Genomic DNA, 15,997 nt, shown 5'->3' with positions numbered 1-15,997 from the left:
CCCCCCTCCTCCTTTCCTCTGTCCACAGGAGAAATGAGAGTAACAATTGAAGTTAAACGACCTGTGGAGATATCAGTGACAGTAAAATGTTCCATGAGATGCGAACAGCAGTTTTCGTCTGGAAACTGTGGAGGAATTCAATAATTAGATTTAGGACAAAAATTGGGGAAAAAAATAATTTCAGAGATTTTTTAAAATATTAATTTCACCCTGAAAAGTGACAGACACTTAAAATCCACATCACCAAAAAGTCGTAAAATGTCTTTGCTCAGTTTAAAATGAGCTAAAGTGGTAGTGTGTGAACTTAAGCCAGTGACTTGAAATCCAGGCTCAGTTGTTTTTTTTTCCTTGCTGCGTTTTTTCCTGTCTTGCTAGAATTGCCAACAAGCTGAAATAGGGTGATTTCGTTGAAGATATTCATTCAAATGGGTTTTTGTTTGTTTGTTCTGTAACATTGCAACATTCATAGGTGAATTGTAAATATCTCCTGCGCTTCTGCTCACCTGCAAAACAACTTTGGCTTAGCGAGAAGGGAATTTTTGCATCTGGTTATCGAATGCACTAACTGTATTTTATATAGAGCGAGTGCAATGCTGATTTCTGTAAAGTAGCTTATGTCAGAATAAGATACATCTAGCATCTAGTGCACTCCAACAATGTTCCCAGAAAGGTTGGTGCACTCTAAAATCCCTCTTGAAATTAGTCAAAAAATATCCGTTCTTGTCACCATTCATGAGAAGATTCAGCTTCTTTTGCTGTATATATAATTTATACATTTTAATAACTTCACAGCTACAATGTTAAAATTGAACAACAATTTTAGATGGCAGTACTATGTTGGTGTGATTGAACAGTGAGGATTTTTTTTTTAATGATTGCAGTATTAACAGAAAGCGTATTTAATAAATGTTTGCTTTACGTTGTATCTGAGCAAAAAATGCTGGGGGAAGCTTTAGTGTTGGCTGTAATCTGAAAGTTCTGGAAGTCTACAGTTAGTGCTTGAGATGCATTTTAGCTGACTTGAGGAGAAGTATCTGTGAAACTTAAGGAGGAATAAAGTTTTCCCGGGCAGGGATGCTGAAAATCTCAGGAACAGCACTTGGTCTTTGCTGTGCAAGGAAGTTTACTGAATCAAGTTGGTCATCTTTACATTTTTAAAAGTGAGGGAAATGGATTATGGGCTGTAAATACAATTCTTAATGATTTTGAGGTGTTTGAATAATACTTACATTAGGAAACAAGACGTCTGTTAACAGAAGCTGCAGGACAGTAACGGGAGGTTTGTTTTAATGTTAAAGCTGCTGCCAACCTTCTCTCCCTACTGTCAGCAAGGTCCACTCATTGAGAAGGTGTCTGATTGAAGACAGCATCTCTACTGATCTGTCTGTATCTATACATTTAGCATTTACGTATATGACTTTTACAGCTGCTCCGGAATGGCTAAGTCAATCTTTAAATGGATGAGTTACTCCAGTAGTTTAAGCTGTAACTTCAGTTAAGCGGCTGTGTCTGGAGGAAAATGGTGAGACAAAGAAAAACCTCGTATAAAATGGGTGCAAAACAGGGAGAGGGTGTTTCACAGGGGAATGATGAAAATATTGGTTACAAATTAGCAGGGTGATTGGATTTGTTCTTTAGCTCTGAGTTTTGTTGAGCTAAAGATTAAAAGGAAAACAACGTACAGAATTATTAAATAGGTATTCTGTCTGTTATCACCGAGATCAGTTAAAGGCTTTGGGATGATGCTGTGTATGTCTATTTATGGATGAGGTGAAACGGAAGAAGGAAATTTATTGGAGGAGGGAATAGGTTCTATTGAGCTCCAAGCAAGAAACAGTGAAGTTTTCTAAAACGTGGTAGTGACAATGCTGCTTTCTGTACCTGATAATAGCAGGTAGTTTGATTGATACAGGCTTTTTCTAGTTGTGTGCCTAAATTTGCACTCACATGTGTCAGACTGTGGACTTGAGGTCTGGATCCTCAGCAAAAGTGAGAAAACTACTTCCAGTGTCACAGTCAGAATATATATTATGAATTAAAAAACAAAGTAACACCAGTAAAATTGGGTGGAGGCAACTCTTAAGAAGAGTGGAAAGTATAGTTTGTGCATAATATTGACAAATTATGCTTCTTTTAAAAATAGTAAAAAAGAAAAGAATTCTTAAATATATAACTAATTTTTTGACCACAGACTTGTAAATTGGTTGTAATTTAAAAAAAAATTGGGAAAGAAAAGGATGTCTGATAATGTCCCTGCTGTGTCCAGAAAAAATTGTAAACAAACGTACCCCTCCATGCCCTCCCCTCCCCACAATTAATGTGGGTCATGCCCTTATTTTAGGACTCTTTTGACAACCTGGCTGAAATCTGCATGAAGGTTTTTTCAGTAATTGTTCCTCTGCACAATTTGTGAAAAATCTGTTGTCTTGGAATGATTTATTATGCATACTATGCTTCCTTTCTAATGGTAAAACCAGTAGTACTTTTAAGGTGAGAGGGCTATTTGGAAATCTAGACAGATATTGTGCATGTTCTGAGTGCGGTGGATAAAAATAACATTGTCGTGGTGTGAGTGGATCAGTGCAGTATTGTCACTTGAAAATATGAAGTAGTACTTCGAAAGCTTCTGATTTGGATATATATATATCTTCATTAACGAGTGAGGTAAAACTGATGCCTTACTGTGTGCAGATAAAGACTTCCTTGATACGCAATTGCAGAAGAACTTCAGAATTTGCTGTAGGTTTTCTTTTTTTTTATATATGCACATGGTGCCTGCTTAAATGATGATGTGTGTGTAATAATGCAAGCAAAGTAATACAAATTTCAGTTCACATTCTGGGCTTTCTAAGATGTGAACTGAAAATAAATCTTTACAGGACAGTATGATTTCTTTACGCTTTCAGATTATTTTTTAATCTAGATCTAGGCCTGTTTCCCTTGTCAGTTTTTGTTGTGTCTGGCTCCTGCCCATTCTGCCTTTTACGTGGTTGGTTCAGTTTTTTCTCCCATGCATTCTCTTTTTCACAGCCTGCATATTTAGTTTAAATCCCAAAGCCATCAGATGTAACTTAAAGAAACAAAGGATTTTGAAGGAAGGAAACTCAAGCCTTACAATATAATTTACATATATATATTTTTTTAATGTGATCTGATTTCCTTTCCATCTTTCTCAGCATGAGTGGATCTGGCAAGCTTTGTATTTTTGGTGTGTAGTTGTCTGATTTCATTTTCTACTAGTAAGATAAAAAAATTCTAGAGATGAAATTCAGTTTGCTGCTTCTGTCAGAAATCAGGCAGGTGAGTGTTACAGATACTTGATTTACCTGTGAAACTATACCATGACAAATGAGTTGAGGTCATTAAGTTATTATTGTCTTTTTTTTTAATGATAGAATTTATAACCAGGGACAGCATGAAATCTGTCCTTTATGGTAAGTTCTTCCAGCTATATAGTACCAGGTTCCTAGTGAGTATTTATTACTAATGCATTAGTGAAAAATTAAATCCACTGTTTAACTATTGGAAGAAGAGATTGGCATACGTTGTTTTATTCTTAAAATAGTTTAACCATTACTGGTGTTCAATCCATCATTGCTTTGAAACCAGGAGACGTAATTGGTCCCAAAGCCTTACTATTTGGAATTTTCTTCCACAGCCTAAGGGAACTGATATTTTTTATTTTTTTTTCCCCACAGGATGGTGGTGGAGTTTCTTGGGTTTGTTTGTTGTTTTTTTTTGTTGTTGTTTTGTTTTGGCTTGGTGTGTTATTTTGTTTTTAGACAAACTGTTTCTCATTAATTTTCTCCATTAAATCAAGCTTCTGGAGAAGTAGTCTCCCTGTTTTTTCCCTTTATAAGCAACATTTAATTTAATATGCTAATGGATTATATACCTATATACCATATGGAATAGGGATGCCATACATTAGACCCAGTTATTTTGAGGACTTTAAAATGAGAGTTGTGTAAATAACTCTTATGGTTGCTTTCATCATGTGAAACTCATTTTGTAATCTCTCAGACAATTGGCAAATATTGGTGCAGCCTCAAAAATTGTCAGACTCTTCTCCAATACATTCTGTGTTTGTGGAAGCATAATGTCTTTCGAGGTTTAGGCTATTTGCCTATGCAGGGAAAGAAGTATGGAATAGCTATTGAACCAGTATGGAATAGCTCTTGAACCAGCATGGAGTGTGGGTTGCTTTTGTGCACGTGGACTGAGCGGAAGACTTGTGGCTACTTCTGAGTTTTTAGAGCAAAAAAGGTGTGTCCATAAAACAAGTTGAGGTGGAATAGTCAGTGCGCTCAAATTCACACCCTAAATTATTTTGCCTGTAGAGACGTGCCTTAAGTGTTCCCAGCAAGTGTTACTTTTTTTTGCCAGATTTATCCAGGATATCAAAAAGCTAAATTTTAAGATATTGAGGTGTTGGGCAATAGAGGCTATTTAGAATGTGTGTGTGTCATTTAACCTCTCTGGGCATCTGTGAATGAGTATGAGAGGAGAAATTCAGAGGTGAAGTTCAATTTTTATACATAAAACTTTACTTTCTCTTAACAAATAGCTGGGCTTGGTCTTATGTAAGAAATACGGCATGGTTTTAATGGTGACTTGTAAAAAGCATGATCAAAATTGGGCTTGAAACTTCATTTTTTTTGCCAGATTTATCCAGGATATCAAAAAGCTAAATTTTAAGATATTGAGGTGTTGGGCAATAGAGGCTATTTAGAATGTGTGTGTGTCATTTAACCTCTCTGGGCATCTGTGAATGAGTATGAGAGGAGAAATTCAGAGGTGAAGTTCAATTTTTATACATAAAACTTTACTTTCTCTTAACAAATAGCTGGGCTTGGTCTTATGTAAGAAATACGGCATGGTTTTAATGGTGACTTGTAAAAAGCATGATCAAAATTGGGCTTGAAACTTCTTGTTGTTTGGAGATAAAACTGTTTTACTTTGTTTTTGATGCAAATAGTCTTACTCATGCATGCAAATGTAGTTAAAAGTATTTATACATGCAGTTATCCAGGTAAAAAGTAAATAGTTGCATTACCTGCTGCATAGTATTCTGCTGATGTTGCCCAAACTGAAGTGATATGTCACTTGATTTCAGTTACTGCCCATTTTCTGTTTGATCTGTATATAAAATACTTGGTTATAATCTCTCCGTTCTCTTTCTCCTTTCCCCCACCCAAGTGGATGAGTACTTGAACTCCTTATTTTTACTTCCATACCAGTATTTTTCTAAAAGTATCAAATGTTGAAATGTTCTGAAAAAAAGAAATAATATAGGGTTTTTAGAATTTTTTTTTTCTTTGAAATGGTTACTCGTACTCTTTATGTGGTATTGAGTAATTATTTCATGTTTAATTTTGTTTCTCTAAATCCTGAAGCTGTAGGGATACAGAGAAGGAACTTTGAAGGGAAGAATACCTTTGAAAGTTGCAGGCTTGCATATACAGACTGAATGAACATTCTAGTAAGGATTTGTCTTTCTCTTTTAAGGGAACCTGAAAACAAATTATACTACACTACGTTTTTTGTTCTACTCTTGTATTTGTTTAAGGAAATGTATTAGAAATCTTATTATTTATATTGAAATCTTGTTTTGTTACTGCAGACATAACAGTTTTATTTTTCTCTACTGAAGAGAATGAAACTCTGAGAAGTACTCGGACCATTGTTTCTTGATGAGTAAATGTTCTAAATGGACTCCCACAAAATGAGATAATGTCCAAATAAATCCAAAGGCAGTGTGCTATTAGGAAAAAAGAAGCAATCAAACTGATTACTTAACTTACCTGATAAGTTAACATACACTTAACTGATCCTTCTTTATGGCTGGTAGAAAATCCAAAATCTTGTTTTCTAGAACAGTTCTATTGTTGGATCTTAATTAGATACTTCATGTTTAATCAACCTATAGTTAGTCGCCAAAACTTTTAAAATGATCGGGGGATTTTGCCAAAACCAGGTGAGTTCTTGTTTTTGTTTTTTTCTTTTTTTTTTATTATTTTGTTTTTGTTTTTTTTCTTTTTTTTTTTATTGTTTAAATTTTTGAAGCAGATTGATTAAAAGCATTTTAGGTATTGAGAACCACAGACAACTTTGGCTATAATTTCTGAATACTTCTGGAAGGCCTGAATAATTTATAAACTCTGAATGGCAAAGTTTTTAACATGCTGGCAGATATGGTAAGGGATGTTGAATACGTGGTAGTTCCTTTGCTTTTCTAACCCAGAAAAATAAAAAATTCTAATGTAAAAACAGCCAGAAGATAAATTAAGATTCCTCCTGTTTTTCCAGGAAGGAAAAGGGACTGAAGGAACATTTCCTTCTCTTCTCTTTAATATCCAAGAGCTGCTTGACTCCTCATTATTCCCTTTTTCTCCTTGTCCTTGGTAAACAGTTGGAGTTTCTAGTATCTGCCTGGTCAATTTATAATGGTGGAGGAAACTCCTGAAAAGACTATTCAAGCAATGAAGTGTTAAACTATCAGTGTGTGTGAACTGTTAGGGGGAAAAAAGCAAGAAATAAAATATCATGGGAGGCAAATTAATTAGTATTTTTTTTAAAATCAGATAGGGGCATGATTGAAGGAAATGGGAGTTCTGTGAGCCCTAGAGTTGACCTGTTTCCCTCCTGTCTTCTGTGTCAGTAACTGAACTGCTCTGATTTACTATGTGAGTTGGGCATTTCAAATAATAAGTGGTATGAGTTTCAGCATGAATTGAACACATCCAGAAATTGATCTGCTGGTTTAGGCATTTAGTACTCTCACAAGGAGCTGAAAATTGAGTGTCTAAAGCCATAGTTCACGCTGTCTTTAGGTGGGGACAGTGTGGCTGGATCCTCACTTTTCTTTAGTCAAAAGTAGCAGAGGACTTCCTTGCTTCTGTCAGTGTCTGGCTGCAAAAATATTCGTGCTGTTAGGAGGGAAAAGATAGGAAAGGTGCAGGAACAAATGGCAAGTAAAAATTGTTCTTTTTGTAGCAATGCAAGCATAAAGTATGGGTGACACGTGAAAGTCAAAGCCCTCTGGTCCTCCATACATTTTTTTGCCTGGTGTGTTTGGGCAGCAATGAGAAACTGTTTGAAAAGATTCACTTAACTGTTAAAAACAGACCAGAAAAAATAATTGATGAAGGGTAGCAATGCAAGCATAAAGTATGGGTGACAGACCAGAAAAAAATAATTGATGAAGCAAGGTAGATTTCATGATCAAGGCAAGCAGAAGTCAGGGGTAAGTATGGGCAGGGAAAACTGGGACTCATACCAAATCTGGAAATTGGGCTGAAGGTTACAATTCCTAATATCTAAGACAGGAGCACTCCCTAGCAACATCTAGGGGTACAATGCAGGATTGTAGCTACGTATGGGATTATGTTACAGAGAGCAGGTATGGCAGTGAGTCTTCTGAATTGGGACATTGCTTGGGTAGGGATCTGCTGCTATCTGTTGATACATCAGTGTCTGCAGCCCTAAGTGGTGTTTCTCTCTAATAATTGGGTTTGTTTTTCATGACTTCCCTGACATTTTATTTATTTTTTTTTTAATAAAACGTGAGTTCACACTGCCACTTTTTATAGTGCCAGAGCATTTGCAGTCCTTTGTGAATCTGTTGCAGAAAACATACATAACCTAGTGATCTGTAAGCCATGTTACATTTGATATGTTTGCCATCTGGGTCAGAAGGTACTGTAGAGTATGTGTGCAGCAAGATGCCTCAGCCTTGTTATCATAGGAAAGCTCAAAATCAGCCATTTAGAGGAAATTCTGATTACATTGATTAGATCAGAAGGTATTGCCTACGTTATAATAATTTGGTGACCACTCCAGCTAGTTTTAGTTTGGGGAATAACACTACAAATAAAAATATAGTCATTAAAGTTAATAAGTTAGTTTGGTAGTGGTATTACGACAAATAAATAGTTTGGTTGGATTAAGTATGTAATGAAACTGTGCTCTTAGTTCACTGATAGTTGTTCATGCAGCTCTAAAAGAAAAGGGTGTGTACAGTTATTTTATGGTAGACATCATGATCGAGGTAGCATGTGATGACCAGTCGTGAATTTACTGTAAAATGGTGGGGTTTGGTTGTTTGGTGTGGTTTTTTTAAGCCTTTTTTGAAAGAAGCCGAAATTCTCATTCAAAAGATACAGAGAAGCGTCTCAGTAATCTTGAATATCCTGAAGTATCAATTGGGAGCTATTAACTTAAAGAGATGCTGGGATAGTAACAAAGCCCAAAAAATATTATGCTTGGGAAGACATAATTGAGGAGGTACATCTTTGGAGTTGTGAGGAAGCAGGTCGTGCAGTAGTTGCTTATTGTCAACATGTGTCCAGCTTGACTTGCTTATTGGTATCTTCTAGAATGTGTTCAAATTCATTTAAAAATGAAAAAAAAAAAGTGAAATTGAAGGCCTGAAACCTTCAAACCCTCAAATCAAAAACAACCAGCCATTTAATGTCTAGGGCAGAGATCAGGCTCCTGATCAAGTGCAAGGTAAGGCTGTAGTCACTTAACAGAAAGTAAAAGGTCTGAAAAGAGTGACACTTCAAAGGCACAAAGGTTGGGCTAAAAGAGAAGCAGAACCCTATTAGGGTAAGAAGACAATTAATTTGAAAAACCAGCCCTTTTATGGCTTTTTATTTTAAACGTAATGGTAAGTTTATGGAGAGTATGTAGCACTCTAGTTAGACTACATTCTTAATTAGTGAAGGGCTTTCTGATCTGTCTTTTTTAATTATGATTTCTAAGAGGTAGAACTGAAGTAGAGTAGAACTGTTAAGCAGAGAAGCCTCTTTCAAACGGCTTTCTGATCTGTCTTTTTTAATTATGATTTCTAAGAGGTAGAACTGAAGGCTCCAACTGTACTGTTAAGCAGAGAAGCCTCTTTCAAATGAACAAACACATGGAATAGTAGTGGGAAGGAGTGTGTGAAATAACTAGTTGATGGAGTTGTTAAAGGAGACTGTAACATAACAAATGTTTCTACTGATTAGAACAATCAGTGATTGCACACCAAACTGAAGAGTTCGGTCTGATTAAACTCATAAGCATTTTAAGTCACAAATTATTGTTCCCTTCATAGTAGTGTTGTTTTCCAAATTGTACCTGTAGCTGATGGAAATACCACGAATTTTAGAATGCAGTCGTGATCGTTTTCATCTTTTGAGATATTAAACTAGAATTTAAAAGGCAAGCAAACTCCATAGCATCAGCATTAAAAATAGCATGGTCCTTGGTTTTGAGATGAGGGGCCCATTTCAGAGTTGTATTGACTTGTAGAATAGTTAAGGTTGGCAGGTACATCTAGAGGTCATCTCATCCAGTCTTGCACTCGGGCAAGGCCAACTCTGAAATTGTCTTTTCCAGATGACTTTTAAAAGGTTTTAAAAAATGGAGATTCTAACGCCTCCCTACTTAATGCTATGCTGGACTGTACTCACAGTGAAGAATTTTCTCCCTATATTGAAATGAAATCCCTTGCTGAGTCTTGTCTGTTGCCTCTTGTACTTTCGTTTAGCATAGATTAGCATGTCTCAGTAGAAGGACTAGAATAGTGCTCAACTTCTGTGATTGTGTGGGTTTAGCTCTGATTTGTGTAAGACAGTGTGCTGTTCAGGGAATTAATTCTTTTATATATTGGTTGAAATTCTTGAAGTGACTAGTCCAATTTTGATAAGGCCCAGAAACAGGCAAAAACATCACATGTGTTTTGAAGTTTAAGAGTTTGTAAGCCTACATGTAGTGTTCTTAAATAATTTTGTTAAGAATAAATACAACAAGCCTTGAAACTCATACTAATAATACGAAGTGGAAAATAACCATCGTTAACCATGGATTTGAATTATATGCGGTTGTGAATGGCTGCAGTGGGATGTATAAAGCAGGGCTGAATTGAACAAACCTACACTGGCTTTTCGTTTGTTAAAGACATCTCATGTTTGTCGTGCACTGGTAACTATCGTAGACAAGTTACTAATGGTTGCTGCTGCTGTTTTGCCACTGAGCACATCTTTTCAGAGCAATCTTTAGTTGATCTAGAGATAGCAGGAAACGTCGCTCTTGAAAGCCGCTTGTGCAGAAGTAGTTTGCCACCTTTAACTGCTTTGATTGTGCGAAGTCTTGTAAAGAGGAAAAACCACACGCTGTGAATAGTATGTTTGACATGGTAGGGAAGGTAAGTGTTGTGGTCTAAAGCAAGTGTATGATCTGCTCTGATGGTTTGCTGACAGGGAGAGGCTTTGCTCCTTTCCCCTGGCCCTGGTTGCCTGGTTCCTCCTCTTCCCTGCTGCTTTTTAGGCCAGCGTGAGCAATTTTGGTCCAGTTGGGAAACACTGCTTCTTTTGAGAGCAGAAAAGATTGCATTTGATCTAACTGATCACCTCAATCAAATTTGCCATGTAAATTCTATCCAAGATGCTGAGTAGTGTGGATAGACACTGAAGTGAGGAAACGTATGCCGTTTTAAGACCCCACTTCCTTTCCCAATCCTGGTTGAGAAGTACATTAGGATATATTTGTCATCAGCTTCCAAAAGCAAAAAGGTAGGTGAACATGCTGCTTAGCTTTGCTTAAGTTGAAATGTTCTTCAAAGCTAAATTCTGTTAGGTAACTGTTAGTATGCTAGTGACCATTGCTTCTGTCAGGGTGGAGGGAGTGTATTGGCCTTAAATTTGACAACTCTGTTCCAGTGGAGGCAAAAATTCTAAGTTGTTGATACATAAACAACTTAGATAAGTTGTCACCACAATATTGTAGTGACAGACTACTACTTTTGAAGGGATTCTACTAACTGAAATGCATTTTAGTGTTGTAAATGGTAATTGCAAGTAACTCCCTGTATCACAATAATAGGAGCTTAATTGTGATGAGACTGCTCATAACAAAACCATGCCTATTTATAGCAGTAGACTTTCTGCTTTGGTGCTGCCATCTCACCTGGAAAGCCTACAGCCATCATCAGGCTGTATTGGTACTAGGGCAGATGGCAAAATGTCTTGGATGTGGTTTAAATTTCTACTTGAAAGACAGCATTTTTCTGCTAACTTGAGGGGGGGGGGGGGGAAGAGGAAGCATCTGAGATTTGGACATTTGCTTTCACACACAGACATTACTCCTCAATTTGAGGTTATGGCATTGGTACATCTAAGCCTGTTGATGGTTCTCCTCCTTACATCAAGTTTGTTAAAATTAGTAGTTTTGTCTTTGACAATGGCTTGTATAACAGTTTCCATCTCTTGAGTAATCAACAACATTCTTGCAGAACATGAAATCTTGTTACAGTTGATCATGACTGTTTTATTAACCTACATCATCCACAGCCACTGAAGCCTGTCAGAGTGAGGAGGGCCAGGTGAGCTGTTTGGAGTTACCTGCTCAGATCAGCTCATGAACTGAGCAATTGCTTTTAGGTACCACCAAAAAAAAAAACCCAACAGAGGCTAAGCCTTTGTAGAGCAATAGGAGCCTCTTGGCATTTGTCTGCTGAAAGAGTTGCGCAGCTGGCATGAGTGGCTTAGTCAATGTTTCCTGTTTCGAGCTGTTAAGAGTAATTTTTCTGGACTGGTAAAACTGAGTGGCAGAGACATGACATGGCTTGACAGACACTCCTGTTGAAGCCTGAACTGCTGCCCTCTCCAATTTCAGTTCTTTGCCTCTTGTTCCTGCCCCGGTGTTGCCCCTCCTTCACTTGTGTTGATTCAAGAGTTCATGTGGCTGCTGAACAAACCAGCTTGCGGAGTTGATTTTGCTGAAAAATTGTATTTAAAAGCTAAGTGTGTTTATTTTCTGGGCTGTTCAGACAGGTTGTTTTTTGTTTTGTTTTGTTTTTTTTTTCCTGACCTAGTTTGATTAACAGAATCATAAGCACTTAAGCTCTCACAGCAGAAAAGGCTGAGTAGAGGTGGAAATGGGTGACCAGGGACCACTGATACAGCGGACAGATGATGTCTTTTCCAGGTAAAACTGTACCAAATAGCATTTGAGGAAGGTAGTTGAACTGATGGTAGCATTTGATGTAAGTTCTCTTTCTAAATTTAAATACCTTTTAATGATACAGAACTTCAGCATATAGAATAACAACCTGATGTAAATTTTAAAGCATAGGCAAGTATTTCTAGTTATGCCTTGATTATGAAATAGGTTGAACTGCACTGTAAACTTAAAATACCATATTTCTATAATACAGAATAGTAAAAAACACAGTACAGTTTACTCCTATCTATTTCTCTGTGACTAACGCTATAAAAGAGTAAATATGCTGTGGTTGTTTTTCTAGTGAAATTAATAAACTTTGTAGTGAATTAATAAACTATGTTAATCTTTCCTATGTTGTTGTATTTCAGAGCTAGGGATTTTTGTTAGCCAGTCTGGTTTGGTATCTGAAATACCCAAGCTGACAGTGGCCTTGGGAATATTTTTCTTCCCATGGAAATGAGAATGTTATTTTACATAGATAAGTTTGAAAGAAAGCCATGTTTTATTTTGCTTTAGAAAATCCAGAAAGTAGAGTAACAAGCAATTACAAAACCTCTAGGCACGTGTTTTTTTGTGTGTGCTAACAGCACAGGTAAAACGTCGTTTGAGGTGCTAGGAGTGTAATTCTTCCCCCCATCCCTGCAGCTTGCATAACTTAATGTGGAAATAGTTAGCAGCTCTGAAATCACAGCAGTGAACAGTCTTTCTTACTTAGCCTAAGAGAGTAATATTGTTTTTTGACAATATTTTTTTCATGAATCTCTCTGTGCTGTTAACAAAAGTTTGGTATAAATTAAGGAGGCAGATTTGGCAGATTACAGCATTAATTTATAATTAACTCTCAGATCAGGTTTGGTGTTTGTTTTGAAGTCTGGCAATATGTATGTGTGTTATTGATAGTTTATTTTGAGGTGCTAGATAATTGTAAATCGAATCTACTGGAAACTGCTTACTTTGGCAAGTATATGATAGGTTCATAGGGAGTATTGTCTTATTTTGCGTTTACAGTGTATGAAGTAAAATACTAAAAGTAAATTTCTAAGAGTTTCTAAGTAATAAAATTTAGTTTAACATAACTAAAAATACTTAGCTGCAGTTGAACAATCATTTAATTGTACTGTGCTGTGTAAAATCCTGTAGCATAAGAGATCATTTGAGGTTCTTTTGAGTTGGTTTTGGAAAGTTAACTTCAGGTCTAAGCTTAATGCATTGATTTTTTTTTTTTTATACTTGAAACGTATTACCTTTTGGTTCTGGGTTTGTGTTTTTTTGTTTTCTAGCAAGTATTTAGTTTTTTACAGGTTTATGGAAAATTCTTGTTAATCCATTCTGTTGTTAAAATTCTCCTTTTTGAGTTGAACATGCAAGTTGTTCTAAATTCTATTCTCCCAGCAACGTATTTTTTTTTTTTTGTCTGAGGAAAAGCACAGAAGGGTGGACTTGGGGTTAGGTTCTTGGTTTTGTTTTTACTAAAGCCCAGACTTTGTAGATGCTTGAAGAAGTTCGATGATGACTTCAGATAGGGTTTAAGATGTAATAATTTCTGCACTGGCAGGGTTGCAGGCTGAGAGAGCTGTGTGCTGACTGGATCTGGTACCAGTTTAGAGCTAAAGAGCATCCCTGCTGATGGAGGACACCAGTGCCTGTTGGAGGTGCCATTGCCTGCACTAGTTTTTCCTTAGCCTTGGTCTGAATTTCTAACAAACCCTTCCCGCTTTATAGTCGCGCACAGGAAGCCAGGGTTGTGGATGGGATCATCAAACTGATCTGTGTTTCAGAAAGGAAACAAATCGCAAAATGGAGCTTTTATTTGCTGTTGGTCAGTTTGCTCCTGTGCACCGTGCATCCCTGGGAGAAGAGTGGCTGCGTCTCGGGGAGCAGTATTGGGGGGAGAAGAACGAGTCGGGGTGGGTGGGTTGACTGTAAGATGCCATCGCTGCTGAAGTAATTTCTTAGATGAATATCTTCACTATATAGCGTTGAATCTAAATGAATATGTTTATGGTATCTGAAGTGGCAGATGGCAAAGGCAGCCCAGATGCGTGCTTTGAGCTTACCAGCGCATCCAGTCCAGAGGACTTGGAGGAGGTAAGAGAGTAATATTGTTTTTTGACAATATTTTTTTCATGAATCTCTCTGTGCTGTTAACAAAAGTTTGGTATAAATTAAGGAGGCAGATTTGGCAGATTACAGCATTAATTTATAATTAACTCTCAGATCAGGTTTGGTGTTTGTTTTGAAGTCTGGCAATATGTATGTGTGTTATTGATAGTTTATTTTGAGGTGATAGATAATTGTAAATCGAATCTACTGGAAACTGCTTACTTTGGCAAGTATATGATAGGTTCATAGGGAGTATTGTCTTATTTTGCGTTTACAGTGTATGAAGTAAAATACTAAAAGTAAATTTCTAAGAGTTTCTAAGTAATAAAATTTAGTTTAACATAACTAAAAATACTTAGCTGCAGTTGAACAATCATTTAATTGTACTGTGCTGTGTAAAATCCTGTAGCATAAGAGATCATTTGAGGTTCTTTTGAGTTGGTTTTGGAAAGTTAACTTCAGGTCTAAGCTTAATGCATTGATTTTTTTTTTTTTATACTTGAAACGTATTACCTTTTGGTTCTGGGTTTGTGTTTTTTTGTTTTCTAGCAAGTATTTAGTTTTTTACAGGTTTATGGAAAATTCTTGTTAATCCATTCTGTTGTTAAAATTCTCCTTTTTGAGTTGAACATGCAAGTTGTTCTAAATTCTATTCTCCCAGCAACATATTTTTTTTTTTTTTGTCTGAGGAAAAGCACAGAAGGGTGGACTTGGGGTTAGGTTCTTGGTTTTGTTTTTACTAAAGCCCAGACTTTGTAGATGCTTGAAGAAGTTCGATGATGACTTCAGATAGGGTTTAAGATGTAATAATTTCTGCACTAGCAGGGTTGCAGGCTGAGAGAGCTGTGTGCTGACTGGATCTGGTACCAGTTTAGAGCTAAAGAGCATCCCTGCTGATGGAGGACACCAGTGCCTGTTGGAGGTGCCATTGCCTGCACTAGTTTTTCCTTAGCCTTGGTCTGAATTTCTAACAAACCCTTCCCGCTTTATAGTCGCGCACAGGAAGCCAGGGTTGTGGATGGGATCATCAAACTGATCTGTGTTTCAGAAAGGAAACAAATCACAAAATGGAGCTTTTATTTGCTGTTGGTCAGTTTGTTCCTGTGCACCGTGCGTCCCTGGGAGAAGAGTGGCTGCGTCTCGGGGAGCAGTATTGGGGGGAGAAGAACGAGTCGGGGTGGGTGGGTTGACTGTAAGATGCCATCGCTGCCGAAGTAATTTCTTAGATGAATATCTTCACTATATAGCGTTGAATCTAAATGAATATGTTTATGGTATCTGAAGTGGCAGATGGCAAAGCCGGCCCAGATGCGTGCTTTGAGCTTACCAGCACATCCAGTCCAGAGGACTTGGAGGAGGAGGAGCATCACTGTTGAGGATGCTGTGGGGATGCTGAGGGTACTGTTGAAGAGGCTGAGGAGCAGCGTGGTGTGGCTCACCGAGAAAGCAGCCCTGAGGAAAGGGACTTGGGGGTTCTGGTGGACGAGAAGCTGGACATGAGCAGGCAGTGGGCAGCTGCAGCCCAGAAGGCCAATCCCATCCTGGGCTGCATCAAAAGATGCGTTGTCAGCAGGTCCAGAGAGGGGATTCTGCCACTTTGCTCTGGTGAGACCTCACCTGGAGTATTGTGTGCAGGTCTGGAGCCCTCAATACAAGAAGGACATGGACCTGATGGAGAGGGTCCAGAGGAGGGCCACAAGGATGATCAAGGGGATGGAGCACCTCTGCTACAAGGACAGGCTGAGGGAGCTGGGGTTGTTCAGCCTGGAGAAGAGGAGGCTCCGGGGAGACCTAATAGCGGCCTTCCAGTACCTGAAGGGAGCTTACAGGAAGGCTGGGGAGAACCTGTTTAGAAAGGCCTGCAGTGACAGGACAAGGGGAAATGGCTTCAAGCTGGAGGGGA

At 37.7% G+C, this 15,997-nt stretch overlaps 1 protein-coding gene across 4 annotated transcripts in view; it reads left to right on the top strand.

Moving 5' to 3' along the window:
• Window positions 1–15,997, top strand: part of EZH2 (enhancer of zeste 2 polycomb repressive complex 2 subunit) — a 60,538-nt gene that overhangs the window by 1,451 nt on the left and 43,090 nt on the right. The gene's annotated exons all lie outside the window — the stretch shown is intronic.

This window comes from Calidris pugnax, unplaced genomic scaffold, assembly GCF_001431845.1.
Source record: "Calidris pugnax isolate Ruff unplaced genomic scaffold, ASM143184v1 scaffold71, whole genome shotgun sequence".
Taxonomy (NCBI): Eukaryota; Metazoa; Chordata; class Aves; order Charadriiformes; family Scolopacidae; genus Calidris; species Calidris pugnax.
The sequence above is the reverse complement of the archived record's forward strand: the minus strand, read 5'-3'. Positions and strand labels throughout refer to the sequence as shown.